Source organism: Falco cherrug, chromosome 10, assembly GCF_023634085.1.
Source record: "Falco cherrug isolate bFalChe1 chromosome 10, bFalChe1.pri, whole genome shotgun sequence".
NCBI lineage: Eukaryota > Metazoa > Chordata > Aves > Falconiformes > Falconidae > Falco > Falco cherrug.
The window spans coordinates 2,481,249-2,509,067 of record NC_073706.1 but is presented as its reverse complement, the minus strand read 5'-3'; the positions used below and the strand labels follow the sequence as shown (position 1 = coordinate 2,509,067).

At 53.1% G+C, this 27,819-nt stretch overlaps 2 long non-coding RNA genes across 6 annotated transcripts; both read right to left on the bottom strand.

Annotated features, from left to right (window-relative positions):
• Nucleotides 1-2,149: 2,149 nt before the first annotated feature.
• On the bottom strand, nt 2,150-8,818 carry LOC129736931 (uncharacterized). 5 transcript variants are annotated; one of them, XR_008734149.1, is made up of 4 exons: nt 6,333-8,818; nt 5,609-5,893; nt 5,299-5,461; nt 2,150-4,824 (listed from the first exon to the last, which is right to left on the bottom strand). It is a non-coding gene; the product is annotated as an uncharacterized LOC129736931 (long non-coding RNA). The 5 variants fall into 5 exon arrangements; XR_008734150.1 differs by having other exon boundaries at nt 2,150-5,461; nt 6,333-6,433; nt 7,540-8,818; XR_008734148.1 differs by having other exon boundaries at nt 2,150-5,461.
• Nucleotides 8,819-16,167: 7,349 nt separating this feature from the next.
• On the bottom strand, nt 16,168-21,357 carry LOC129736946 (uncharacterized). Its single transcript, XR_008734190.1, has 3 exons — nt 20,538-21,357; nt 19,895-19,996; nt 16,168-17,293 (listed from the first exon to the last, which is right to left on the bottom strand). It is a non-coding gene; the product is annotated as an uncharacterized LOC129736946 (long non-coding RNA).
• Nucleotides 21,358-27,819: the final 6,462 nt, after the last annotated feature.

The following is a 27,819-nucleotide window of genomic DNA, read 5'->3' as shown; positions in this document are numbered from 1 at the left end:
ACCCACCCCAAAATCCCACCCAGCAGCTGCCGGCTTTGGATGGGGCAATAAGGGAGACCTGAGCTGGAGCAGCGGTTTGGGGCATGATGGGTTTGGACCAAGCAGTCCCCAGAAGACCACCCTGGATGCCAGGAGAGGTGGAGATAATGGCACCATGGCAAGAGGTGGCAAGTCCCTGGAGCTGCAGGACACCACAGAGGCTTGCAGAAATCCAGGCGGGTCACAAGCTCCTCCTGCAATCAGCCTGGCATAAAATCTATGTTCTCCTCTGCTTCCCAGGCCATCACAGTGTTACTGCGGGGCGACTGAGTGGCAGTCCCCTCTGCTAAGAACATTTGCTTTCTCGGTATAAGAGAGCTGTGAAATCAAGATGTAACTCCGTGAATCAACTCTCATCAGAGCAGTTACACTTTTAACCCCAAGCTTCCTGCTTTCTGCAAGTATAAACAGAAAAAGTGCCTGGTCCTTGTCCCCTTGACCATGGTGACCCTATATTTTATTCTGGTATAAGCACAGCAAAATCTCGCCAACACAGCACAACAGCTGTGGAGATGGGCAAGGGAGGAGAGCTGATGGGTAAAGCTATAAAGGTGGGACTCTTCCCTGCTGGTGGCCAGCTTAGGGCCATGAAGCTCCCCTTTTATCTCTGTAATCTTGAGCCATTTGAAAATAAAACGCAGAGCATAATAAAACTTCCTAAGGAGCTGTGCAAGCACTAAGAACGCAGCCCAGCTTGGCTGGCTGGTGGTGAGCAGATAATTATTTTGCAATAGCAGAGCCAGGAGATTTCTTCCAAATATGCAATTATTAAAATTGGGGGTGGGGGGTGTGGAAATAGGACATTAAGATGAAAACCTACCTTGTGTTATCACAGGAAAGAGAGGACTTACTCCAGGGAGAGTTTCTGAAACGTTAATTTTTTTCATGAGTGGCAAGTAGGTGGTTTTGAGACTCTGAAATCACAGAGAAGAGGCTTCCAACCCTGGGAAGGGGTCTGGAAGAGGTCATCACTGGAAGCGTTGCATTACGCCAGGTCCCTGTGCTTTGTCTTTTCTGCAGGAAGGTGCCCATCCACGATGCCCAGCAGCCCCATGGACCTGCTCCCCAGCAGGCAGCCCCCAGCTGCATCAGTGGTTTTGAAGCCATGTGAAAGCCTCCAGTGAAGTCTCCTCTCCTCTCAGGACCGCAGCGCAGGGAGCCATTGAAAGGTGACCTTGCCAATTCAGGATTATCTGTGCAAAACAACAACCGCAGTTTTAACAACTTTGTAGTCATCCTACCTACATTCCTGCAGGGCTGCCCTGCTGCCTCTGCTTACCTGCAGGCAGGTGATGGCCAAAGGCTGGTGGCAGCCATGGGGGACACAGCGACCCGTCTCCACTGCAGTGATGCAGGAGTCATCTCAGGGATGCAGGGCAGTTGGCTATTACAGAGCTTGGGGCATTAATAAGAAATTGTGAGATGTTCCAGACCACTCTAATCCCTACTAATCTCTAAATTTGCATGATGGCAGCAGTGCTTAAATGGTATTCGAGCTGTTGGCTAATTGTCGTGGACCTGGAATTGCTCCAAGGAAGCAACTGGGAGCCGAGTCTCCCATCCACAATCACAGCTGGCTCACAAAATGCATCCAGTCTCCACCAATGGGTTCAGCCCCATGGGCAGGCGAGGGTGAGCACCCAGGGACATTGGGACAGGAGCAATGGCATGGCCAGGCAAGCCTCTCCTTGGCCTGAACCTTTGGTCTATGCAGAAAATGTGGTAGATGAGTCTCAAGAAGGCACACAATTGCCCCTCACACCTTGGGGAAGGCTCAGCTCTTCCTAAACCCTGACCGCGTACCTCACCTCCCTTTAAAAAACCTTTAAATTCCAGGCAGATAACCTAAATCTCTCTCCCTACAAAGCAAATCCTTTGCTTTTGAACACAGGCAAGAATTTATTGCTTTCCCTGTAATGTTTTCCATATTTGAAGAAAACCAGTAACCCCCTCCTACCTCCTCTCCACCTGCCCAAGCAGTTGCAATTGCAGAGGTCCTGTTCCTGGGCAGGACCAGCTACGGTGCTTCCACTTTTAATCAAAGAGCACCAGCTAGATCCTCGGCGGGCTCCAGAACAGCTCTGGGGCAGGGGCACGCACGGCAGGGGAGGCAGGACCCAGGCAGGTGTTCCCAGGTGTTGGCTAATGATGGAGAGGGTAGTTAAGAGACACAGGCAGGGAGAATCCTGGCTAATTGACTTTGGTTTATGAAGACCTAATTAGCAGCACTGTAGGATGTAGTGGGGAGTTTAACAGATCTCATCAGAGGATCTCAGTGGAGTTAACCCTTCAAGCGCAGGGACTCAGCCTTCTGGGCTAGTAGCCCCGGGTGGAGTGGGATGGGATGGGATGCGATGCGATGGGGTGCCTGCGGGCAGCAATGCCTGGCTCACGCAGAAATGAAGGTACCCACCAGCATCCCACCGCCCCCCCGGGACATGGTCACCTGGACATCCAGGGTGTGCAGAAGGGGGGGGCAAGCCCAGGCCCTAAGCTGCCCCCACAGCATAGGGCCATGGCCACAAATGCCCCAGCAGCACCGGGAGGACAGTTTGCCTTTGTTATGTCTGTGTTATTATTATTAAGATGATGGAATGGAAGGGAAAAAAATCCTGATGGGCAATATTGAGAACTTTACACAAGAAGGATCAAAGGAAAGGACTTCGTTTGACAAATTCTAGGTACCTGACAACTGTGGCATGTGCCTGGGCAGGTCTTGTTCTACCCCAGTGAAGTCCTGGTCCCCCACTGAGGACAGCTCTGCACCTTGGCAAGTGTCCCCATCCCCAAAGCTCCCATGGGGATGTGGTGCCCATGCTGAGAGCATCAGTCCTCCCTGTGCTCCTGCTGGAAGCAGAGTGGCCAGTCAGAGCAAGTTCATGGTGAAGGGAATGTACTAGAGCAGTGGGACCCTGCTCGTGGCACAGCCCCCACGTGCAGCACCGGGACCTCCATGCTCAGACTCTGCAGTGCCATGCAACCAGGCAAAGAGGGTGTATGTTGGACCCAGCACTGGCTGCACAGCACCTCCAGCTCATCACCCCAATGTACCTGTGCTCCACAGCGGTGGTGGTCACCATCGAGTACTTGCAGCTGCGTCACACCCCAGCCCCTCGGCGCAGGCATGGGGTCGGTGGCTAGCTGGGATGTAAGCCTCAGCAGCAGGACCTGTTGCGCTTCACCTGCCCTCTGCCCACCGCAGTCACCAGGTGATGGAAAGCTTCTACCCGTCAAGCAAACATGACATGATGCATCTTTGCCACCTTTCCAACAACACAAGGGCATGAAAGAGACTGTGTCTTGCAGTGATGAACCCCAGTTGGTTTCCTTCCATTTCATATGCTCCACCCTGCAGGGGGAGGTTTGTGAGGCTCGCTCCAAAAGACTCAGCACCACCTTAGCAGCTAATCACACAGTGCAGAGTGCTGGCAAAGTGCTTGCTCCACTACACAAGGAGTGCAAAATTACCGGTTTGAACAATGATTTTTGAAGAAGAAAGATGAGAGGAATAACAATTCTTCTGGATGAAATACTGTGCTGGCCAGAAGGGTAATTTAGAGTCAGATTTGAGATCAGATGTTTTATCACTGTATCTTCAACTCTTCTTGACTTTCAGCTGCAATTTGATAAATCAGCATAATACCTGGCACAGTAATTGCTGTAGATTTTATTCCTAGTGGGCTTACTTTATTACACTGCAAGTACATTAGAGAGCTTTCTGTTGCTCTGCTGTTATTATTTGTGGGGACAGAAGGTCAAAAATTGCAGAACTTACTAGGTGGGGTTTTGTGCAGGTGATACTAGTGAGCTCGTTTGCAGGTATTTGTGCAGCTGAATGACTTACTGCTCAGCAGTGCTCAGCCTTTCTGACCCAGCACCTCCATGGCTCCTGCCAACATGCCACTTTGCTTTTCTGCGTGTGTTTATGCCCCCATCATGGCTCCAAGGCACCAAAAGGCTGGGAACCCACCAGGGAGTCCGCCCAGGATTTTGTTTAACTTCTCTAGGTAGTACGTTACCTATTTACCATATCTGCCTGAGTGGGATGATGAGATTTCCTAGAGCAAAAAAAGATGCTGTGGGGCTGCGTGCTCTCCTGCCTCCTCCCAGCCAGGATCCTGTGGGAGTCAAGCAGATGCTGCTCCCTATCCCATACCCCCTTGGCACAGAGAGCCTTGGGTCTCAAAGTCCCCAGCCCCTCTCCTAGCCAAGGTCCTTAGGGTCTTCATGCCTCTGCCAGAGCAGACCCCGCATTTCACACCTGCCCTCACCATATCACAACTCAGATCACCATTCCCACAGCTCCTGGACCAGTGGTCCCCCCAGCCCACTCCACTGTCCAGCCACCAGCACCACACCTCTGCCACCATGGCTCTGCAGCGCTTGTAGCCACAATGGATGGGGATGCTTAGACCAGCTTTAGGATGGGGATAGATGAGAAGGTAATGCAAGGAAAGGCCAAGCCCGGGCCATTTGCATCACGGCCTGATGGCGTGGGGGAGGGGGGTGAGAGCACCTGTGTTGCTCTCTGACCCATCCAGCACCGACTGCAAACTCACAGAGAAGGATCGCATGGGACAAATACACGCCCTAGTGACATCCTGAACATCTCCCCTGTCACCTGGCTTGTCCCCATCCCTCATCTCCCAGGAGCCTTACCCAGAGATGGGAGCAAGGACCAGGAGATGCTGCAGGGCTGCCCCTCCCCATGGGCTTACTCTTAAGGTCAGCCAGGCTGGGCACCTGACAGCGCTCAGCCATGCACATAGAACGCAATCCCTCGGCCTGTAATCACATTAAAATTTTATCATGAATGAAGCCTCTTGCACTGCAAATCTGTGGGAAAGAGTAACACTTTTACTGTTGTTCAATATGTAATTAATGTACATTTCATTGCCTTCCAGATGAATTTTTGGTCACGGGAGATAGTTATGACTATAAAATGACAGTTACTTTTGATGGGATAAAGACTATAGGTCAGTGTCTTCTGCAAAGCCAAGAGAGGCCGTGAGTGCATGCCTCGTGCTGCCTGCCTCCCCCAGGGCTGGTGCTCACAAAGCGAAGGCAGACGGAGGGTGCAGCTGCCCCGGTCTAGCAGGCAAGGCAGCAGCACCCCACAAATAGAAATCCTGAGGTCTGAAGCAGTTGACAGGATTAGTCCAAAGGAAATGAGCAGAATAAACCCACCTGTTAGAGGCACTGCCAGTCTGGTGACAATTTAGCAGTAGGAAAATAGCCAGACTACATAGATGCACCTACCCTAGAGGGTCTTCTGGAGTTCCGTGTGTCCTCATCCTCTTCTGACACGCATCCACCCCATGGCTGAGCATCCCTGCCCCGTGGTGTGCCACAGGGACACCGTTCAGCCCTGCAGCTGCTCCACAGCTGGGGCTGTTCCACTCCCCAGCCCCTCCTGTGGTTCCTGAAAAAGAGGGAAACAAAAAATTATTTTAACAAATATGTATTAACAATAAACAGCAGAAAATCCACAAGGCTTATTATTCTGCCCTGTTGGCCAGGGACACGGTCACCCTGTTGGCAATTCCCCACTAGATTCCCTCCTGATCACCTGTGGGCTGGTTGTGTCTCACTGTAGTCACGCCTGGGGGATACGGCTCCCTCCATCCCCGAGCCAGACAGGTACTTCAGTTCCATGGGGAACACCGGGACCGCTGGCTGCACCCTGCATCTGGTGGGAGCAAGGGTGAGCGAGGAGGGCTGGCTGGAGGGAGCCACGGGTGCCAGACCCACCTCTGCTCAGCCAGCATCACGGAACGTGGTGGTGCGCTCCACGCAGCGCCGGCAGAGGGAATCTGGTGGCTGGATATCGAAAGTCAGACTGCCTCTCTCCATTCTGTTGGGGCACACATGTAACGTGCAATCATTTCTGTTTCCTGATTAGGCGCTTGTAACTCCCACAATAAAGAGGAGGGCTGGAAGAAGTCCCAGGGATTTGGGATTTCTCCAGGAGACAGAATGGCTTGGGGGAAGTTCGCAGAGAAACAGGATAAAGGCATTTCAGAACATATTGAACCTTTTTTTCTTTTTCTGGAACACACAGACATTTGCTAGATACCGTCTCCGGAAGCACTACACTGCAAGTAGATTTATTGGCTTGGAGCTTAGTTTATACTAATTTTTTTTCTCTAGCAATAACACAAAATATTTCTGTAGTTATGTGGGGAGTTTTTTATAATTAGAGCCTTATTTGACTGCTTTAATTGTCGCTGGTCTTTTGGCAGAGGGCTTGAGCAGTACTACCCTTCGGAGGGCTCGCGCTGTCTCCCACTCACCTGGATGACTGGGGGGATGCAAAGACAGAAACGGCCACAGGCACTGCTGCCGTGTCCCTGCCAGCACTCTGGAAACGGCACATGGAGAGGCCTCTCAGCTTCTAAAATTATCAAAGGAAAAAGGTGGGACAGGACGGACTAAAGGGCCTTTTCCACCTCCAAAACACATCTCCTGGGAGTTTCTCCTATGTCTCAGTCACGAGTGAGGGCTGTGAAGGACCACGGCTTTGCTGCCCTCTCCAGGGAGGACCAGCCTGTAAGGTGCGGCTGAATTCGTAAGGCCCACAGCAAGTCCACTAATTGCCCCGATGATGGGCAAAATGAGCTTCAGCACACCAGCAGTCCCAGTCCCCAGTGTCACCCAGGTGGGCAGGTCCCAGCTTCCCCACTGGAGCTTCAGCAGCGCTCACAGGGGAGCTGGCCCCTTCCATGGCACCGAGGTCTTGGCTCAAATCAGGTAGAAAAAAAATACATCTTCAAAAACCCTCCAAATTTTGGGGGGTGTTTCTGCCAAAATACTGTGGTCACTCAGGGCTTTTCTCAGTAGTCAGTAATTCCACTGGAAACATTCACAGACCAAAGACTACGTCAGGTTTGGGGCTCCAAATATCAGGAGAAGAAGTAGCTACATATCTTATTTTGAATAATTGAAAAGCAGTCTAAAGTCATGCTGCAAAACAAATGCACAGTTCCCATTTTACAGATTAGAAAATTTTGATTTCTTAAGCCCCCTCAGCAATTCAAGACTCTCAATCAACAGTTTCATGTTTATAGGTGGTGGTGTTTTTTTTCCTTTGACCCCTTCATAACACTGAATGCATTAAAGCAAGAAATGCCCAAGAATTTGTTTATTTTCTTTCCTCTGTACTGAAATGTCTCAACACTTCACTTTTTTCCTTTTCAAGTTGTATTCTTACACGGTTGCAGACATTATTTAAAGCTATAGAGTTAAAAAGACTCAAAAACCTGGAAAGAATGTCTCCTCTTCCCTATAAACATTTGCCATCCATCCCTTTGTGTTCTTATTTTTGGCACAGAGGGAGGGAAAGAGAGAAATAAGAGAGAGAGAAGGGAGGGTCTGGATACATGAATAATTTCTTCTTTCTCAAAACCCAGAATGAAAAGAAAATGTGAATACAGAATGAGACATAAACTTTAATTTTTTTTCTTTCATCTAGAAGTTTCCCATGAAAAGATAATAACGCACCTCCACTCCATCCTCCTCCTCAGCTCCTCCGACATGCAAATCCTTTCCCCAGCAGGAAGGCAGGGGACTGCAGAGCCCCCCAGGAGAGCAGCCGAAAACCCTTTGGGGTGCCTCTTGCCTTGGATTTGCACAGACATCAGCACCGAGATGTGGGCTCTGCAGGGTGCTCCAGGTAGGGCAGGCACACCAGGAATCAGCCCAGCTCTTTAAGAGTGGAGTGAGCACAAAATGGGTCATTTCTTCCACACTTGGATATTCTCCTGGAGGAAACTGTTGTTTCATTAGAGCGAACTGTGTAACGCTGACTTTCACAGGTGGAAGTAGCCATGTTCTGTTCGACATCAGAGCAGAAAGATGACTTTCTGTAGGACATAACATGGCAGAGACTCAACCCACCTGTGAGCTCAGCTCCTAGACCCCTCCTCGGGCTCAGTTAACAGCAGCCGGCCACCGGTGTTCCTGCGCGGTTTAGCACAGATAAAAGCCGGTGAGGGTCTTGGCTGGTATGAAGTGTAACTGCAGCACTGGTTTTGGCACAGCCTGCAATGTGTGCGCAGGCAGGAGCCATCATCAGGTGCTGTTCAGACTCCACGAGCCTGTCCATCCTTGGGTCAGCTCACACTTACTCCATAATTAGTCCCACTGATTGTTTGGGCTGCTCCCCAAAACCCCAAATTTCATGCCTAAGGATATAATGACCCAGCCTAAGCTCTACAAGCCTCATTCAAAACACACTGCAAGGAACAGATGATCCTCCAGTGCTTTCGGTGCAATTTAGATGAAGTCAGCTTTAAGCTCTAGCACGCTAACCTTTGAGCACCCTGGTTTTTAAACCACCAGCTTTGCACCAAGCCAAACCACCACACGAGTGCCAAGAGCCCCCAGCACCAGTGGGCGCAGACCACAAAATTCACGTTTATTCACATGCTGAGGCAGTAGGTCAACCCAGTGCCTGCCCCTGCAGGGCTGGGGTTCACGGTGGTCCTGGGTCCCTGCACCGAGCACTGCGCAGCCCTGGCTGGTAGTACTGAGAAAGGTGGGGCGCGCATAGCTGAGCTCCTGAAACCCCCCTTTGCATTTCTGCACAACTTTTTAATGAAATCAGTTCATTTGGGGAACAGAAAGTTTGCCTTTGCAACCCGGCAGCTGGGCTGGCAGCTCCACTCGATTCTGCATCCTCAGGACCTACCATGAAGGGGGTCGGTGTGGCAACAGTACCTCCAGGTAACATTAGGTACCATCAGAGTTAAAAAGGGCTGAGAGGTGTTCATGGACAGCAGCCCTGTAAGTGGAGACTGAGGTGGATGGAGGCATTCCCGCGTCCACACTCCGTGCTGCAGGTGCAGGTGGAGTGCATGGGGGATGGACCGCAGGATACACTCAGGCCCATGTGCTCTCCCAAAATAACATCACCCAGCACCGTTTCTGGAGACGCAGACCTCTCCGACCCTGCACAGCATGGGCTATCAGTTGCAGAAAAGTACAGCAGTACTCCGAGCTCCGCTGAAGCCCTGCTCGGCTTTATCAGGACCTGAGTATTTGCCCTAGGATAACCTCCCAGTATATCAAGAACAAAATCCCATTAAACGCTGCCTGTCTGGGAACTGGCTTGACCTTCCCAGGTGCCTCCATCTCAGAGGTGCAAGGGAACTTCTGGCTGTGACAACCCAACCTGAGCAAAGTTTTTTCCCAAAGCCGATGGTATGGTACGTGTCTGAGGTGCCGGTGCTCAGCTGGCCATTCCTGGACAGTCACAGAAGCCTTCTGTTGGTGCAGCTCTTCACCGTGCTTCCTAATTATAATGTTTTAGGCATGAAATCTGCTCTGGGGTTTCAAGCAGCAGTGAGCATAACCTACTGCCAACATGACTTTGAAGGCACACAGGGCTCAGCGGGGCAGGGCTGGCACCCCACCTCGCAGGCAGCTTTGGGGCACACAGCCCACACCATCACCATATGTTCCATCTCCACAGCTCTTCATTGCTCATGGTCGGGGAGAGGTAGAATTTCAGAGCCCCATCACTGCATGTGTAGAGACCTCAGTGCACCCACCATCACAACAGCACAATTTGTTCTTGTATTTTTCAAGTGTCCTCCTCCTCAAAGGAAAGTTTCTCTGTGGTCCTCTTGACCCTCTCCACCCTGCGTGTAAGGAGCACTCACAGGTGCCTCACAAACTCCTCAGGGTTTTCATAGAGACAAGGACAAAAAACGAGCTAAATGCATCTCCCAGGCTTCGACTATACGTGACTGTCTGCAACCATGTTTTGCACAGAAATGGTTCAGCAGTGCTGCTCGTGCTCTTCTCTCCCAGCGCCCAAAACCACAGGTTATGGTGGCCCAGGCAGCCACCAGGCAGCTACACTCACTTCTGTGCTGGATTTACACCTGGGTGAAAACAAAACTTGGTCCTCTCCTGCAGCAGTCCCAGTCCTGTGGTGGTCCCTGTCCTGCAGTGGCCTTTAGCCTGTGGTGGTCCCACGTTCCTGTCCTGCTGCTGGGGCTGCAGGGAAGCATCGCCACGCGGTGCAGGACAAGGCACACCATGCACCCAGGGCCATGCTCAGCACACAGCCCACCTGGCGCTGGGGGGCTTAAGCTTGCCCACCTCTCCTGCTTTCCATTCCTTCCTTGCAAGCCTGGTGTTTTATACATCCAACCCCAAAGCCACACTGGCATGAGGCTGTCGGGTGCTGCAGCAGAGGACTGACTCAGCCAGCCCCCCTGAAGCTGCTGGGCATGGACACAGTCAGCTGGGGGCTCATTTTTGAGACATGTCGAGGTATAGCAAGATGGGCAGGCCCCAATTTATTCCTTATTCCTTGCTCAGGGAGCAGATTGCACTTGGCTGTCGGGCTCCCCAACCCGCCGGACAGAGGGTGCGATGCGGGACCAAGATCCCACACACCCACACCCAAGCCAGGGGGACCTCGGCTGCCTCAGGGAGGCATCCCTGATTTTTCCTGGGATTTTCCCACCAGCACCAAAGCATCAGATTGAACCTGCCTGGAGGTGTCTCCCCTGCCTGCTGTGTTGGTGCCAGCAACCTCTGTGTTCTCATCCAGCAGCGCTGCTCTGCTGCTGCTCTTGCTCACTTTAGCACCCTTAGTCCAGAATCCCCAAGGCAGAGCAGGACCTGGGTGCTACATGGAGCATCCCTCCTCCCAGCCTTGCCACCCCAGCACGGGGGATCCAGCTCCTCTCCCCTAGCAAACACAGAGCCGGGGTGGTGACAGCCTAACAACAGCAGCAGGGGAGGAGAAAAGCCATTCAGAAACTTTTAAAAAAGCTCTTTTGCTAAAATAGCTACTGGTGAGCACCCAGCGGGAGCTCCCAGGGGCAGAGAAGCCCCATGCCACAAGCCTTGGGCTGCCAGGTCCGGCTGCTGGGGCTGCGGGAGAAGGGGCGAGGGACGTGAAAACCCTAAAGGCTGGAAGTTGGGGCTCAGCCAGGCGCTGCCGTTTGGGGGTTCCCACCCCAGCCCCCAGCCCCAGTTATGCAAGCGGCAGGACGGAGGTTTCCGGTGGTATTTGCAGGGGCTGGTGGAGCCCCCAAAGTGCAGAGGTCCACCTCCCCCCGCAGACCTTTCCACTTGCCGTTTGAAGGCTTTTGCTTCTCAGTTTATTATCTTGCGGTTTGAAACAATACAGGAAGGATGTAGGTGTTTGCAAGAAGAAAAAGAGGAGGGGGAGGGGAGGAGGGCTCACCAGCCACTGCCAGGCTTCTCAGAGGGTGTCACTTGCTGGAAACTGCTCTCCCACACGCATTATTAAAGGTGATGAAATTAATTTGGGGGAGAACAGAGCAGAAAAGGGTCAAGTTCCCACCAGAGCTGGACCAGGAGAGGCAAAAATGCTCTATGAGTACCCTCAGCCATGGGTGATAAGCATCCTCCACAGCAGCCCAGGCTGATTCCTCTTATAAATGAAGAGGAAGCTGCTGATGGGGATGAACTGGAAATGCAGCAGAGAGAGGATGAAACTGAAGACTTAAACTAGCTGGGAGCAGGATGAGGTGTAGACAGCCCCCAGCCAACAACCCAAGGACTGTCGGTGGCCCAGCAGCATGCAGAGAGCTTGGGCAAGGTGCTGCCCCGAGCCTGGCTGCCGTGGGTCAGCCCCCAACACTCGATGGCCAAAGGGATGGAGCTTGCTAGGGCAGCCTACACAGGTCCCAGGGAATTACATCTGCCACACACTGTCTGCTCAGGAGGAACAGGCAGAGGGGAGCACTGCATCTCACCTGGTAATGGGAACATTGCAGGAACAGCAGTGAACGGGTCTCAGTCGGGAATGCTCTGGTCGAACCCCATATTTCCACTATGTGGTAGTGTTCAGACATTTCTCCTAAAGCAGAATAAATTCAAATATTTGTGTAAAATTCTCCACATTGTATATAGCAATCCCCCTTAACAAGAAACCCCACTAGACCAGCATTACTTTGAAAACTTCACTTTGGAAAAATATTGAATTGCTTTCTGGAAAGGTATCCTCATCTTGCAAAGTATTTTATTGCATCAGTGTTACATTACTGAAGTTGGTCTTACAGCAAGGCAGCGACAAATGATCAGACTGGTTTAGGTTTTTTTCTTTCCCAAGAAAAACCCCTCCAGGCTGCACAGACTGCTGCAGCTGACACCCAAAGTGCCAGGCACCCCAGCAGGTGACCACCCACCTCCCGAAGCCTGGGACCCGATGCAGTTTCGCCCGCAGGGTTTTGTCTCAGATCCACAGCAGGACCGCAGCACCGCAGCGGGGCTGTGGGGGCACGACGGTGCCTCAGTCCAACCACACAGCCCCCAAAACCACACGGCAGCTGGGCTCTGCCTCAGGGTCCCAGGGCGCTGATGCCCAGGCGCCCAGTGTGACCCCATCCCTGCAGGAGGGACCCCGGCACTGGGAAGGGAGCTAGCAGCAGTTCAGGGTGGGATTTGAAAGGTATATCGCTGCTTCTGTGACAGGAAAGCTGTTCTCTTGAGCAGCGTTATCTCATCTATTTTGCAAATACAAATGTGATAGAAATCTGCAAAATAAGGAATATGCATTAACTTCTGAAAAGTTTTGACTACATATCATTATCTGTAATTTCACTGCTTTGATTTGCATATTCATAAAAGAAACACAGCACGGATGTGTCAAAGGCTTTCAGATGAACACGAACAAAACCAGCAGACTTGCAAGCTCAGTTCTGAAGTAATTGCCAAGACGCCTTCACTTTCCCTGATGTTAGTATAATATTTTGTCCCTGAGCTTGCAAAGCACTTCTTAGGTCCTGCTCGGGTCAGATCAGCTCCCAGGGCATGAGCAAGCACCTTGGCTGGGTGATGGGCCTTTACGGGCAGGAAAAGCAACCCGGTTGGATAATACACACAGTCCACAAGCACTAGCAAGGCAGCTTGGTGTGTTTCCAGCCTGGCTGCTGCTATTTGGGTTATCCCAGCTCCAGCAGCACTGAGCATTCACCAACAAGTGGGGTGACATGATAGGAGATGCTGGGAGGTTGAGCTGCACCCCAACGAGCTTTAGGTGCTCAGCTTCTACGTGCCCTGTCCCACCTCTATCATTGGGAACTTTCATAGGTCTTGTGCAGCCCTTATTTTTCAGCTGTGCATCACAAACAGGCAAGGCTGAGGCTGCCATCCCTACAGGCAGCCAGGGAGGTGGCAGCATCTTCAGCACAGCTGATAGCAAGGTGATAAAAAGTGTGAGTAACTTGGCTTTTAACTTATTTCCATGCTTTTAAGCTGCTGAGTAGGTGAAGCAACCGCTGTTACACCGAGCCGCTCTTTGTGCTGTTACTCTCAGTATCACAGTGATGTTATTCCAGCACTTTTGGGACACTTGTGATTCATATCTGAGCCTCTCCATCTTTGTAACACACCCGTACCAAGCGCTTTCCTTCCTTTTCCCTTTACAGAGGAAGAGCTCATCAGAGAGAGGGTCCCATGCTTTTGCCCACCCTCTGGGGAGAAGTAGCACCCCACCACGTTTGGGTGTCCCTGGGCTCTGTGGGTGCCAGGATCCACCCCAACCTCTTGCACCCAGCTCTGGCAGCACCCTCCAGTGCAAAGCTTATCAAGATGCTTGGAGAAATGCTGGTTGCTGTTGGAGGAAAGCAAGTGTGTCAGCAGGAAAAGGGGAAAATGTTATTTTTCAATTTCCGTCTGACATTTTTCAGGCAGGGAGCAGCAGGGTTTTTTAACAACAGAGAGCAAAGCAGAGCTGACAGGCTCAAATATAGTCCAGTCTTCACTGTTGCTTTGGGTGGAGTGTGAATTTTTGGTTACAAAAATAAGAGGGTTTGGTTTTGAAAGCTTAACCCTTCACCCCCACAACTACCAGAAAGTTAACCATTTTGGAAAAACTTCACAGAAGCCATTGGGGTTTGGCTGAAGGCACGCTCTTGCCGAAAAGGCGCCTGCACTGTTTGCTGGCTGTTGGACATGCCATGCCGGATCCTCCCCACATCGTTCCCATGCTCATGGCCGTGCCTCCTGCTCCTCTCAGATGTGAGCCAAGGGGAAATCTGAGTTTCTTGGGGGATTTTGAGACCACCACTGAACACAGCCAAGCTCAGGCTTTTCTGTGCATGGCCAGCGTCGATCCCAGCCAGCGCCTGACCCCAGGGCCAGGCATCCACGCACCAGCACCACCATGGCACCTCTGCAGCCACGCTCTGCCGGAGCAGCCTTCTGCTCTGGGTACATCAACAATTGTGATTAATTGTTACAAGTGGGGGGGGTTCTGTCACCTAACAGCTTTTTATTATAGGACATAAATAAATTTGCCTCTTTAGAGAGCAAATGTAAACTCAATAAGCAAAGACACATTACCAGGTGACTACACCATGGGCTTGCTGTACTACTGGAGCTGGGCTGGGAGCAGGTGTGGGAGGGAGCTGGTGCATGGGGCAAGTTTACAGTGGAACAGCTGGTTCTCCTCAGAAACATCCCCAAAATATCCCACAGGCACCTGAGACTGGAGGTAAGTGAACATGAGAGGGAAGGGGAGAATGGTCAGCTCAGGCTATCAGAATGAGGCATAGCCAGCCCTGCTTTTCTTACCCCACAGAGCAAGAGGAACAGTTTGGACTGGAAGGATTTCATAATCCTTTCTCTCCTGAAGGAGAACCTGCAGGAGTCCATGCCATTTCAGACCCCAGCCCAGGGGAGGGTTTGGATGATGGTTATGGGGTGCCCAGCTGCATGGAGGACAGGAGTTACATTTTGTAAGACAACTTCTAAGATTTTGAACTGGAGCAAGAGAGAAACAGAAAATCCCCAAAAGGGTAGATTCCAGACAGACATGTTTGTGGTGGACCAGTTTTACTACGAGGTTGACTTCTTAACTATTAGCAACAGAGAATTTACAAAACCTCTTTTTTTTAAGGCCACTCAAGATGAGAAAGGGAGATATTTATTTTTGCAATTGCTGATTAGTGATATGCTGATATTGCCACTTATTCCTTTCTGAAGGGAAACAGCAGGAGATCTCCCCGTCTTCCATCTCTGCACCTGCCAGCTCATCCCCTCCAGCCCTGGGCCATGCCACAGGGGACACAGGGCAGCACCACCAGCCAAAAGCTCCCTGTAACCTGTCACCCTGTCCCCTCCTGACACAGAGAGGGGATGTGCTCAAATGGCTGAGGCACCGTTTGCCGTTTTCTTTTCCAGCCTTTACAGTCTTTTGCCTCCTTTGTTGCTGGATGGGGACGGAGACAAGGGAAATGCCCACCTCACTGCTGCCTTGTGAGGACACTGGAAAAGAACATTTACAACCACCCTCCTTGGAGGAGACCCCTGGCTGGGCTTCCTCAAGCACCCAGCCACAGCTGGTGTTTGCAGCCACGGCCATGCAGCTCTCCACTGGGAACCCTGGGTGATGAGCAGTCTCCAGGGAAACATCCAGATCTGCAAGTCTCCCTTCCCACAGGGAAAGCCAGGTCACACCAGCACTCCTCTCCATCTGTTATCCCTTTTCCAGCCATCCTGTTGGACCTCTGTCCTACTCAATGGGACAGGCTGCTGAGATCATCTTTCCCCACACCCCTGGTTTTGTCCCCCTTTTCCCATGTTCATTCCTCCCTGATCCACCTTGACATTTTCACCTCCTTTGGCCTTTCCCCTAAACATCCTGGACAAATCCCAGGGTCTCTTATTCAGTCCCAAACTCCCACCCCAACACACTCCACAAGAAGCGCCCTTCACCCCCTCCTTACTTGGCACAGGCCCCTGGTGAGCAGCTCGTCACTGAGACCCCATCGTGGTAGGGACAGTGGCCTACTTGCCACCCCTAGTAGCCCAAGAGGACAAGGCTGGCCAGGTGCCACATCCAGCATTACCCCCCTGAGTCTAGTCACTGCATCTATTTTAGCCATTAGCCTGTTTTCCTTGCAAATAATCACACCTCATTTGGGGCCAAAATTTCAAAGAAAGTAACTCAAATCAAATCTTTTGTTAAATTGAATCACTTCTTTCAAATTAAAGGATGGTGTTTTCATTTAACTTTTCAGCAGCAGAGAAAAAAGCACATTCAAAATCTTTTTGAAACCAAGGAAGTTCATATTAAAAAAAAAAAAAAGCAAACTGACCAGAATTATCTCATTCTTTTTGGAGTTACTTTTGTCATTTCACATTAAAAGCTCCACAGTGCTGACAGTCACAAACATTTTAAAACCACCAAATTCCTATCCTGGAGCACTATGCCCAGATCTACTTTGATGTGACATTGTGGTGTCATGACAGTGGTGGAGCTGCTGCATGGGTGGGACCTGCCCTTAACCCAGGGCACCAGGGGCTGGAAAGTGGCATCACCTGAACACCAGCCCCCTCCCCATGGACACACCTTCAAGGACTGTCAAGTCATAGGTAAGGACTTTATGTGTATCTCCATCCACCCCTGCAAGCCATGGGCTTGGACAGCCGTGCTCCTCACTCCTGCCTGAAACCAGTATGAATGCGTGTACTTTTCAACTATTTCTGCTGGTCTTTGTGTTCTCTGAAGCTGCTCAAGCCAGACACACCTCCACTATTCCTGGCCAGGGCTGCAGTTTCTGCAGCAGAAGGAACTGGTCCAGCTGGCAGTCGGAACAATCAAAATTGTCATTTTTAAAATAATATTCTATTTATTCGCTTCTCTGTGTAACTCAGATGGGAGTTAAATTGATTTTTTTTTTTCATACTGCCTTCATTTAATGTACACAGCTAAATCACTTTCTCTGCATCACTGGAAGAAACCTATGAAAATCAGTTAAATAAACACATCTGTGCTCAGAGCCCTGGAAATGCAGAGTGGTTGTCTCACTGGGGAAACCAGAGCGGTTCACAGAGTCCAGAAAAAGACCTCCCATCTACATGGAGGCTGCAGAATATCACGCCTAGAGGAAGCCATGTAGATCAGGGCCTCAAGTTGAGGCATGAACTGGGTGCAAGCCAAGGACATTATAGCAACTTGCAGAGTCTGGTCTTCTGCTTCAGATGGTGCTTGGTGCCCAGAGCCCAAGGCGCAGGAAGCACAGTGCCAACACGGCCACCCACCTGGCATCAGCACGGCTGAACAGATTACAGAGCATCCTACACGGCCTTCCCCGCCCTGTCTTTCAAGCCACCAGAGACTGTGTCACAACTGCCATTGCCCTTGCCATCAGCATCACCCCATGGTCCTTCTGCTGAGCTCTTCTGGGGATGGACAGGGAGTTGGTGACAGATCCAACCACCAGCTGGGTGGCCAGGAGTGCCAACACAGTTCCATTTGTCTCTGCAGAAACAAGGGGATAGGAAACAGGTGCCACTGGGCAGGGGTGTGGACTTGGAAGAGGCTGGGATTTCCCCAAAATGACCCTTTTGGTAAAAGATTTCCCCCGAAGGATCCAGACTGCACGGAAAGCTCTGCTGGGAGCAAAACTGAAAGCCCAGGCCACACCTGGGCTGCAGGAAGGCTGCAGCAGCCACACCGTGTACCTTCAGCATCTCACTGACATGGTCTGAGAGCTCCCCAAAGACATGTCCTTTCCTTCCCTGGTACCATCAATTCTTGCAGGAACAGGGCTCCTGGCTTTGTATCCAGGCTCTGCTGGTGTGACACACCACCATCCAGGATCCTAGTCCACCACAAGCCAGAGGCAGAAAGCATCTTAGATAAATTTAGTAGATCCTGGGGAAAACAGTCCTGGAGTAGCCAGGCAGGATGGGAGCCTGTGGGTGCCTGCACTGCTCCTGGCTCACCAGCCAGCCCCATACAGGCACCAGAGGAGAGGCTGGTGCTGGCACCTTTACCTCACCCTACCTGCACTTCAGCCCTTGCCTCCACACCCATGTGTCACCACCAAGTGACCCAGTCTGACTGTACTTCTGCTAGCAGTGCAGCCCTTGACATCCCCAGGTGGCCAGCAGGAGCAAGTCTCCAAAAGGGAACCTGGAGCATCAGCATATGAACAGGTAACATCAAAGCTTCAAGCCCCCACATCACTGTGAGAGAGCAGCAAAAGCAGGAGCAAGATGAGCAGAGCAGACCCTGAGACAGCAGCCAGATCCAAACAAGAGTCCATCTCACAGGGAAACATCATGGTGGTGAAGCAGGTTAAGGTCAGTCCTGGGAGTCCACCCTCAGGTCAGCTTTAGGACTAGGCTCATCAAGCAGCACTCCCACCCCCAAGAAAGAGCTTACAACTGGAGACCAGCTGCTGAGCTTAAATACAGCTCCTGGGCCCAGGGATGTGGGTGGAGGCTCCAGGTGAGGCTGGCCAGGGTCATTAAGGCTTATTAGTGCCCTCAGAGCTCTGACAACCATCTTGTGGGACAGCTCCCATTGCCCTGGGGAACTGAAAGTTTCAGCCAAAGGTTTATGGACTTCTCTGCCTCAAGAAACATGATGACACTCTCCCAGGTCTCCCAACCTCATGCTCACTGTGCAAAGCAGACGTAGCTGGGGCAGTAGCTCTGCATCCCAGGAGCAGGCATCTCCTGTGGGTGGTGGGGAGGAAGGAAGGAGAAGGGTGATCTGGGTGGCTGTGGTGACAACATAGCCTGAAAGAAGGCACAGCAGCTCCGGCTCCAGGGATGGGGCTGCCCAGGGACCGTGCAACCCCTGGGGGAGCTGGGAGCGCAGGAGTGGGAACCTCCCTGAGGCAGAAACCTCCCCTGGATTTGCCCACCAGGATCTCCAGGAGTCACGCACACAATGGCAGATGTTTGGAAGGGAGTTTGGAAGAACAAAACTTTGGGGCCTGTTTTCTGTGCTGACTATAAATGTGTGCTGGATGAAGAACACGCTCCCAGAGGTATGTACTTAATGGATCTCAAGGAGCCACCATCTCTTTGCTGGTGGTTTATAAAGAAGCTCAACTATTCAACCATTGGAAAAACATGAAGAGAGACTTAATAAAAGCATATTTCCAATATACAAAAAATTAATGAATTTGTATGGTATCCTGCCTACAAGATGCATTAATTTATATAGACAGCACTCAAGGCTTTAAGAACTGGTACTACAGAAGGTGGACAGCATGAAAGCAAAGGGAATAAACAGAGGAGAGATTTCTAAGTGCCCATGACATTTGTTCAAATACTTTATTTCAATCAGCTTAAAAGGGAAACATAAAGCTAAGGTTGCTCCTAGGAAAGGGAATGAAATTGAAAACCAAGTAATGCACTGAGAGCAATTCAAAGGGAGCTGAGAGGCAGCCGTCTGCTGCAGAGAGGGGGTGAGCAGCCCCACCGCGGACAGCCTTTTGCTCTTCTGATGATATTTTTGTTTCCAAATACCATCTCGCATTGTCTTGTCTGTGGAAGAGAAGCCACTCCAAAAACCCAATGCCTGAACAACACTGAGAGGGTTTCATCTGCACAGACTGAGTCATTTCACTTTTATTTTGCCAAATGTTTGGGGTGGGGGTCCGGATCCGACAGAGGAACCTGCCCTTCAGGAGAGCATCCAGTGTTCAAAGCTCATGTTCAATTTGGTTTAGAAACAGCAAGAACAGTTGCGGGGCGGGGGGGGGAGCAAAATATATGTTTTTTTCATACCCTCACCAAAATATCATCTCAGAAAAGGTGTAAAATTCCACTTCAGTGCTCAAAATGTCCTTTCAAATTCTCCAGCACCTTTCAGGCGAGCCAGGAACGCACCAAGGGGTCGACTGGCATGCAAAGTCCTGCCCGGGTGCCCCCAGTCCCAGGCAATCCCAGCTGGTGCCACGCTCCAGCAAGGCTGGAGGAAAGCTGCTCCCGCGTCCGTCACCACCCCACCATGCCCCGCAGCGCGGATGCTGGGCTGCCCCCGTGCCTCCACCGCATCTAAGAGCAGCACCAAGGGGGCTGTTAAGGTGGAAAAGAGGATTTGGGGCAAAGTGATACTTACGGCTTGGCTTCCAAGGAAAGTTGTGGTATTTTTTGTTTGAAGAACAGACAACCAGCAAGCTGAAGAAGGAAAGCTGTTTATGAACACCTTCACTACAGTAGACTGTGGGGGGAAAAAAACATTTTTTCAGCAGTACAATTTACTTCTACTAACAGAAGAAACTATTGATTTATCACTATTTTATATTTGTTTTCTTCTTTTTTACATTCATTAGTTCACAGTGTTTCTTTTATCTGTGAGCTGTCTCTGATAGCATTCAATACATTTAGCATTTCTATAAATATGTAAATATAAGATCTGTATGTGTAAACACACACGCATAAATAAAATGGTAATGATGTTTATATCTATATTTGTGTATATATAAAAGCTAAATTATCTCTAATTTATCAACGTCCTTTATATCTCCTATATGCATTACGTTCCTAAATACATATAGTCTTCAAATTTATGTGAAAATGGCACCTATGAGGAATACAGATAAAAGACTGGAAAGCGTTCCTGGTGGATAAGTAACCCCTATTTCCTTAATTTCTTTTTATGTGTTCCCCACAGCAAGCAGTGGAAGATGCATAAAAAAGTCTGTGCACAATTATTTAACCTCCTTGTTTAGCCATTTTCCGTGTGTTTGTATCAGAGATACCTGAGCTGATACCAAGCGGGGCGAGCGATTCTCCCAGGGGTTCCTCTGCTGCTGGTGCGTTGGTCCTGATCCAGAGCCAAGCTTGGAATTAGGGGCACGGAAAATAAGGTTGCGCCAAACAACATAAAGGCTGAGGGAAAGGAAAACGTCCCAGGGAGACCTGGAGCCGAGTTTTCCTTGAACACCAGGCAAACGGGAGGCTTGTATCTCCCAGCTACGGGCAGGGAGCTGGGGGCTCCTGGGGTGCACGTCACCCCCCGCTGGCCCCGAGCCAGCTGCAGCATCCCGAGGACCTTTCCCCACGCACACGGTCACCCCCGGTTACTGCTGGACCTTCCCCGCCGGGAAAGCGAGGCAGAGGAGAAAGTTCTCCACCCTCCGTCAGAACGCCGAGGTTGCCCCACGCACCCCAGGACCCCGACTGTCCCCCCAAGGGTGATGCCTTCGGGATCTCGGCTGCCACCCGCACCCCTTGCCCGTCTCCTGGGAGGCTTGTGCTGGGGCAAGGGGGAACACCCCCCCCCCCCCCGCAGGCTGGCCGGGACCCGGGGGGGCGGGCAGCACGCGCAAAGGGAGCTCGAGGGGCCGAAGGGAGCCCAGCGGGCACAGGACCCCCTGGGAGGGGGCTGCCCCCTCCGCCCGGCCGCGAGCGGTGCCCCCGACCCCCGTTACACGCCTCGGGCAGCCCCGGCCCGGCGCTGCCCCCCGGGCCCGGCCCCGCCCGCCGGCGGCGGGATGCGGCGGGAGCGCGTGATGCCGGCGCGCCGCGAGCTCCCCCTGCAGCGCCCGGGGAAAGCAGCCGCCGGCGGAGCCCTGCCCGGCCCTGCCTGGCCCTGCCCGGCCCTGCCTTCTTCTGCCTGGCCCTGCCCGTCCCTGCCCGGCCCTGCCTGGCCCTGCCCGGCCCTGCCTTCTTCTGCCTGTCCCTGCCTGGCCCTGCCCGGCCCTGCCTGGCCCTGCCCGGCCTTGCCTTCTTCTGCCTGGCCCTGCCCGGCCCTGCCTTCTTCTGCCTGGCCCTGCCCATCCCTGCCTGTCCCTGCCTGCCCCCCGAGCCCCTGTCTGTCCCTGCCTGCCCCTGCCTGCATCTGCCTGTGCCTGCCTGCACCTGCCCATCCCTGTCCGTCCCTGCCTGTCTCTGCCTGCGCCTGCCTGTCCCTGCCTGCCCCTGCCTGTGCCCTCCCATCCCTGCCTGTCCCTGCCTGTGCCTGCCCGTCCCTGCCCATCCCTGCCCGTCCCTGCCTGTGCCTGCCCGCCCTTGCCTGCCTCTGCCTGTCCCTGCCCACCCCTGCCTTCTCCTGCCTGACCCTGCCTTCTCCTGCCTGACCCTGCCTGGGCCTGCATTCTCATGCCTGCCCCTGCCTTCTCCTGCCTGTCCCTGCCTGACCCTGCCTGTGCCTGCCCGTCCCTGCCTGCCCCTGCCTTCTCCTGCCTGTCCCTGCCTGTCCCTGCCTGCCCCTGCCTGCTCCTGCCTGTCCCTGCCTGCCCCTGCCTCCTCCTGACTGCTTCTGCCTGTCCCTGCCTGCTCCTGCGGAGCCCTGCCTGCCCCTGCCTGCTCCTGCCTGTCCCTGCCTGCCCCTGCCTCCTCCTGACTGCTTCTGCCTGTCCCTGCCTGCTCCTGCGGAGCCCTGCCTGCCCCTGCCTGCTCCTGCCTGTCCCTGCCTGCCCCTGCCTGTCCTTGCCTACTCCTGCCTGTCCTTGCCTACTCCTGCCTGCTCCTGCCTGTCCTTGCCTGGGCCTGCCTGCTCCTGCCTGCACCCCACCAGCCTCTGCGAGAAATAAAGTGAAACCAAACTCATCTGCTTTGTGCCAAGCAATGCCCCCGCGATGAGCACGGCGTTCAGCCAGGGCACAGGTGAGCCCTGGTGTGGCAAGCAGCGCCCTGGGGGTCTCCCAGCCCTCCCCTCCCTGGGGGTCTCCAAGCCCTCCTCTCCCTGGGGTCCCCAAGCCCTCCCCTCCCTGGGGGTCTCCCAGCCCTCCCCTCCCTGGGGGTCTCCAAGCCCTCCTCTCCCTGGGGTCCCCAAGCCCTCCCCTCCCTGGGGGTCTCCCAGCCCTCCTCTCCCTGGGGGTCTCCCAGCCCTCCCCTCCCTGGGGGTCTCCAAGCCCTCCTCTCCCTGGGGTCCCCAAGCCCTCCCCTCCCTGTTCTCTCCGTTTCTGCCCGGGTTGGGGCTGGAGCTGAGGCCAGCCCTGCCAGCTCGGGGGGGGAACCCTGCAGTGAGGGGGTGGCAGGGGGACCCACCAAGCCCCCGCATCCTCCCGTTGCTGCCAGCCCCAGCATCCAGCTCCCACCCTCCTGCTCCGGGCAAGGTCCAGGAACCTTTTACAAACTGCATTTGTGCTGCAGTCTGTGCCTATAGGTCTAATGGAAGGGGAAAGCCGCTGGGATTTTGGGACTCCTGACAGAGCCATTCCCTAAATGCCAGTGCCCTGGGATCACATCAGTTAGCGAGCTGCGCTCCATCCCGTTGCTGGCTTTGGATACACTTTTGGATTCGCTTTCCAGTGGAGCAGTGACATATTTATAGCTCCGAGGGGTTGTGCTGGGCATTAATGCTGTCCTGGAGCCAAAAGCCTTGATTCACGCCTTCAGGCTGAAATAACACAGAGATCAGTGGCATGCCCCGAGGGAAAAGGGGAGGCTGAGGATGCCCAAACGGACGCTTGGAGGGACCCAGAGCAAATCCCCATTCGGCTGCAGGACACAGAGGCGGGGGCTCGAGCCTGGGCTTACGGGGTCACAGGGCTGGCATTCACCAGCTCCCTGGCCCCGGCGTTTCGGCGAGAGCATGAGCAGAGCCTGGCAAAGCGCCACCGGCACAGGGGCTCCGCACTTGCCGCGGGCCGCAGCAGCATTGCCAGGGGCTCTGCAGGCAACTTGCGCTGCTCTTGCTTCCCTCCGAGGCACGAAGGTTACGGAATTCCCACCCACTCATCGCTGAGCCCCCTGAGCCAGGACGCCGCCCCTGGGGGAGGACGTGCTGTGGGGTAGTGGAGCTAAGGTGCAGTGCCCGGCCCTGCGTTTATCCACGGGTCTCAGCAGCCCCCGCTTCCCCCAAGGTGTCTGCAGGCGACTTGTCCCCGCTGCAAGCATGCCAGCGCGGGGTCTCCTCCGGGTCGCAGATTACACGAGCCCCAGGTCTATCTTTTATTAAAGCCCCCAGAGATGGAGTTCTGCTGGGGGGGACGGAGTGCCAGCAGCAGCCAGGGATGCCATCTCCCTTCCCTCAGCACCCAGGAGGATCCAGAAATATTTCCAAGTGTTTCGCCAGGAGAGGTTTCCCAGGACAAGCGCTGCCAATCTGCCCTGGGTGGGTGCAAGTGTGCAAGGGGGCCTCATGGTTCACCACAGCCAGCGTGCAGGAGGAGGAGGGGGAAATAACAATTACAGCAAGCTCCGCTATCGCGGGCATCCCAGCAGCTAGAGAGGTTACAGCAGCAGTGACACAGCCTAACAACCCTTCCAGCACACGGGGAATTTCAGTCTTTCCCAGGCAGAAGGTGAGGTTATCTCCACCAGGAACTGCTAACGATGCTGCAGAAATCTTAACAGCCAGGGGGACGGGTGGGAAACACAACTTGTCAGTGGTTTGTGCCAGTGGGGATACGGTCATGGATGTAACCACAGTGGGGACATGATGGCTGGGGAGGAGAAGGGGCAGTGAGCTGGGAGTCCCCATGGGTCCTCCTCATCCAGAGCCCTGGCTGCCCAACTTCACTGGGGATTCACAGAAAATGTATGTTTTGACTCCAGCCCTTGCTGGGCTCACCTGAGCTTACCCGTGGCAGGAGTGACGCTGGGCCAAAACGCCAGCTTGGGCAGGACAGGGCTGGGCTGGGGACGGGTGCTGGGGAAGAGAGAGAAGAGACTCTATTAGTGCATCAAGGTTGGGGAGGACCAAGGCAGGAGCACCCGCAGACAGCTGCCATCACCCACCCAGGCACAGCACCTGCCCAGCCCCCCAGCCCTGCCTGCACCCCGGCTGGAGGGAGGTCGCTCGTGGAGGGGCCGTTTCCCTCTGGATCTGCTGGAAGCAGCACAAGCCCTGAGCTCCCTGCAGCTCCCGCCGGGTGTGAAGGCAGGGCCAGCGGCAGGTGGGACCGGGCCAGTTAGCGCCTGAGCTCCCCTGCCACACGGTACTCCCAGGGCAGGACCACTCCTCTTTGCCCCCTATATTTTGGGGGCAGTTTTTTCCCTTTTCTTACCCATTCCTTGGGCAGCTTCCCTGCTCCATGCTGCAGAGAGCATCCTCCAGGATCAGGCCAGGGTGCCCCAAGGGGGTGTTTTCACCCCACACCTCGGTGCTGTCAGCAAGCAGGACCCAAAGACGCACCAAATTAAACACCTCAAATCCCAGAGAAAGCCATGAAAAGCCCCAAACCACTGAGCAGTCCCCAGCACTCCGAGGCTCCTGTGGGATGCTCCCATGGCATCCCTCCAGCTCTGCTGCAGGGTCTGCTCCTCCACGGATGGTCCCACAGCCACCAGGACACAAGCCAGGTGTGCCTTTCTTGGAAGCTCCAGGGCCACAAGCACAGGGGTCATCGAGGTCCAGCCGGCTGCTCCACACCCTGAGCAGAGCAGTTTCCTCAGGGGATCCCACCTGCATCCCACCCCTGGCAGGGTGCGGAGCCCACCACAGTGCGGACGGCAGGACTGTTCCATCGAGCTGCTCACTCCCTGCTTGTTTCTGGGTGGAAAATCCTGGGTATCCTACAGGGGGAAAAACAGCTTCTGTTTCTTACCCCTTTAATCAAAGTGTTCTGCTAACTTTCACACACCGTTTTTACCAGTGGTGAAATGCTGACTTGCCAGCACTGGGTTTTAGCCTCTTCTCAAAATTCAAACTTGGGAAAAGTTCAGCCAGTATGCTGGTTTTTCACAATTTTCTCTTTGCCAAAAACTAAAAGCCTTCCCAAAAAGCTGCTGCAACTCCTTGGCTCACAGCTGGCTGGCACGTGTCCCCTGATGTCAGGAGCACGTGGTGGGCCACGATGCCACGAGGACACTCAGTGCCTACCGATGCCGGGGCCTTGGCTGCTGCCACCAGACCTCAGCAGGGCTCCCCTGCCCCCACGCTGCCCTGCACCAGCACAGCCCCATCATTTCCAGCCTTTGCCACCAGATTTGCATCGCTCTGGGTATACACGCTGGAGTGGACCTCCTCCACAGGGCTCTCCGAGTCATGTGCATGGGAACACGGAGGAGATGGAGGCAGCCGAGTCCTGGATACAGCCACAGGATACTTCCCCATCCTCCTGCCAGGTCTGCATCCCCCCTCCCGCCCTGCAGCGGGCTGCAGAATTGCTGGGATCACTTTCCAGACTCCTCTGGCTCATTCTTCACTCTGCTGCCCAATATTTCATCATCCACCTCAGAGAAATGTATATTTCCCTTTTAAGAGCTCTCCTAGAATAATATATTTTTTTATTATCGTGACAGTAAGGGCTCCTGTTGCCATGGATACATGCCCTTTGCTAGAGCAGGAGCTTTCTGGGTGTTGGAAATTCTGCTATTTTTCCTGATCTACAGGGGTTTATTTTTATATTTTTTTTTAATTTGGGATTTATTTCCATTATCATCTTCTCAAACAACAGGTCATTTACATTGCATATGGATATGTCACCAGTACAGTAGAGCTTTCAGAAACAACCTCCTGCTTTTAGAAGGAATCTTTTTGGGGGAAAAAAAATTACCAGGCAGCACTGATAATATATAGTATAACAAAACCACGGAAACTCTGAAAAGGTCTCATCTGTATCTCGCTACATTATACATTAAATCCCATTTCTGGCTTCAAGACTCCTGAATGAGTGTTATAAAACCAAGTCCAATTTTATGTGGTTTTCATACTGTTGCTGTAAAACTAACCTATATCTTCTGGTTGTCAATTCAGCTGTCCTCCAGCCCTGAGCCTCTTGAAACCTAATCTATTTGAGAACACACAGAGAAAAATTAAGTGGATATATTAAATGGAGATATAGATAGATGGATAGATAGATGGATAGATAGATAAATCAATTCAGCTTTTTACTCCAGCATTCCCTTACAGGCGAGTGCCGTAGCATTTACATTGGCAAAGGTATCACACATACATAAAGACATTACAGGAACTTTTCCAAAGCGTTTCATCCCTTGGAGTAATCTGTGGTGCAGGATTGCACTCTGCTTCTGCTGCTCACGGCTGTCAATGCACACTAGGAGGGAGCAGCAATCTGCCCCACTTACAGAAAGGGAAACTGAGGCACAGAGCCAGCCCCCACCTGCTCCCAAAGCAGATAAGTGGCAGGGCTGCAGTGAAAACATTTGGCTTTCTCTGGCTTTCTGCTGAATTTTTCCCCAGTGTTTCTAGTGACAGCATCCATACCAGCTGCGCCTTGTTTAGTGACGAGGGGGATGATCAAGATGTCACCTGCGGGCTTGTTTCCCTCTGCCTCATCAGGGCCAGAGATGCTGTGTGAGACCTATTTGCTTCCCTCTCCTTGTACTTTCGGCTTTTTCTGCTTGTTTTATTTATTTTTTTTTAAATAAAAATAGTAGAAATTGGTCAAAGCAGATTAACATCACACAGAAACTCCCAAAAGAGCAAATACTACAGAAAAGGTCCAAGATTTGCCCACAATACGGCCAAAGGTTTGCTACTGAAGTTTTAAAAGGAACAGGCTGAGGTGAGATACCGAGTGGATTTCACAGTTCCTACAAACTTGCACTGAGCAGATGCTGACACTGGGTTTAAATGTGGCAGCTGGTGCGAGGTGGTCTCCCCCAGCCCCCGTGAGCCCTTTGTGCCACATAAGGCGCAGCCAGCAGCCGTGCAAGGGACCCCCTGTGCACCCAGGCCGGGCAGTTCCTCCTACATCACCGCCTGGACCTCCGCAGCATCCGCAGCCCCCCAGGTTCAGCAAAAAGGGGAGGGAAGGATGAAAATGGGGGTGTACGTTGCTGTGTTTCACCCCAGAGTGCTCAGGGGGCTGCTGGAGGAGCCGCTGCCGCAGCGGCCGGGACAGGGATGCCCCCAGACGATGCCAGCAGGGATGGAAAGGCTGCTCAGAGCCCCTTCACCTGCAGCTGGAGCACACGGGAGGGCACTGGGAAGGGACATGGAGCTCCTGGAGAGCACATGATGGGAGGGAAGGAGCAGCTGGGAAAGGGAAATAGGGCCCATGCCCATGAAGAAATGGGGATGTCCTCGCCTGATGGTGGGAAACCAGTTAAAAGATGTTTGTATCCCCACCTAAACCTTGTGGAGACACCAGCGCTGCCAGAAATGGAGGCACAGCGGGGTGAAGG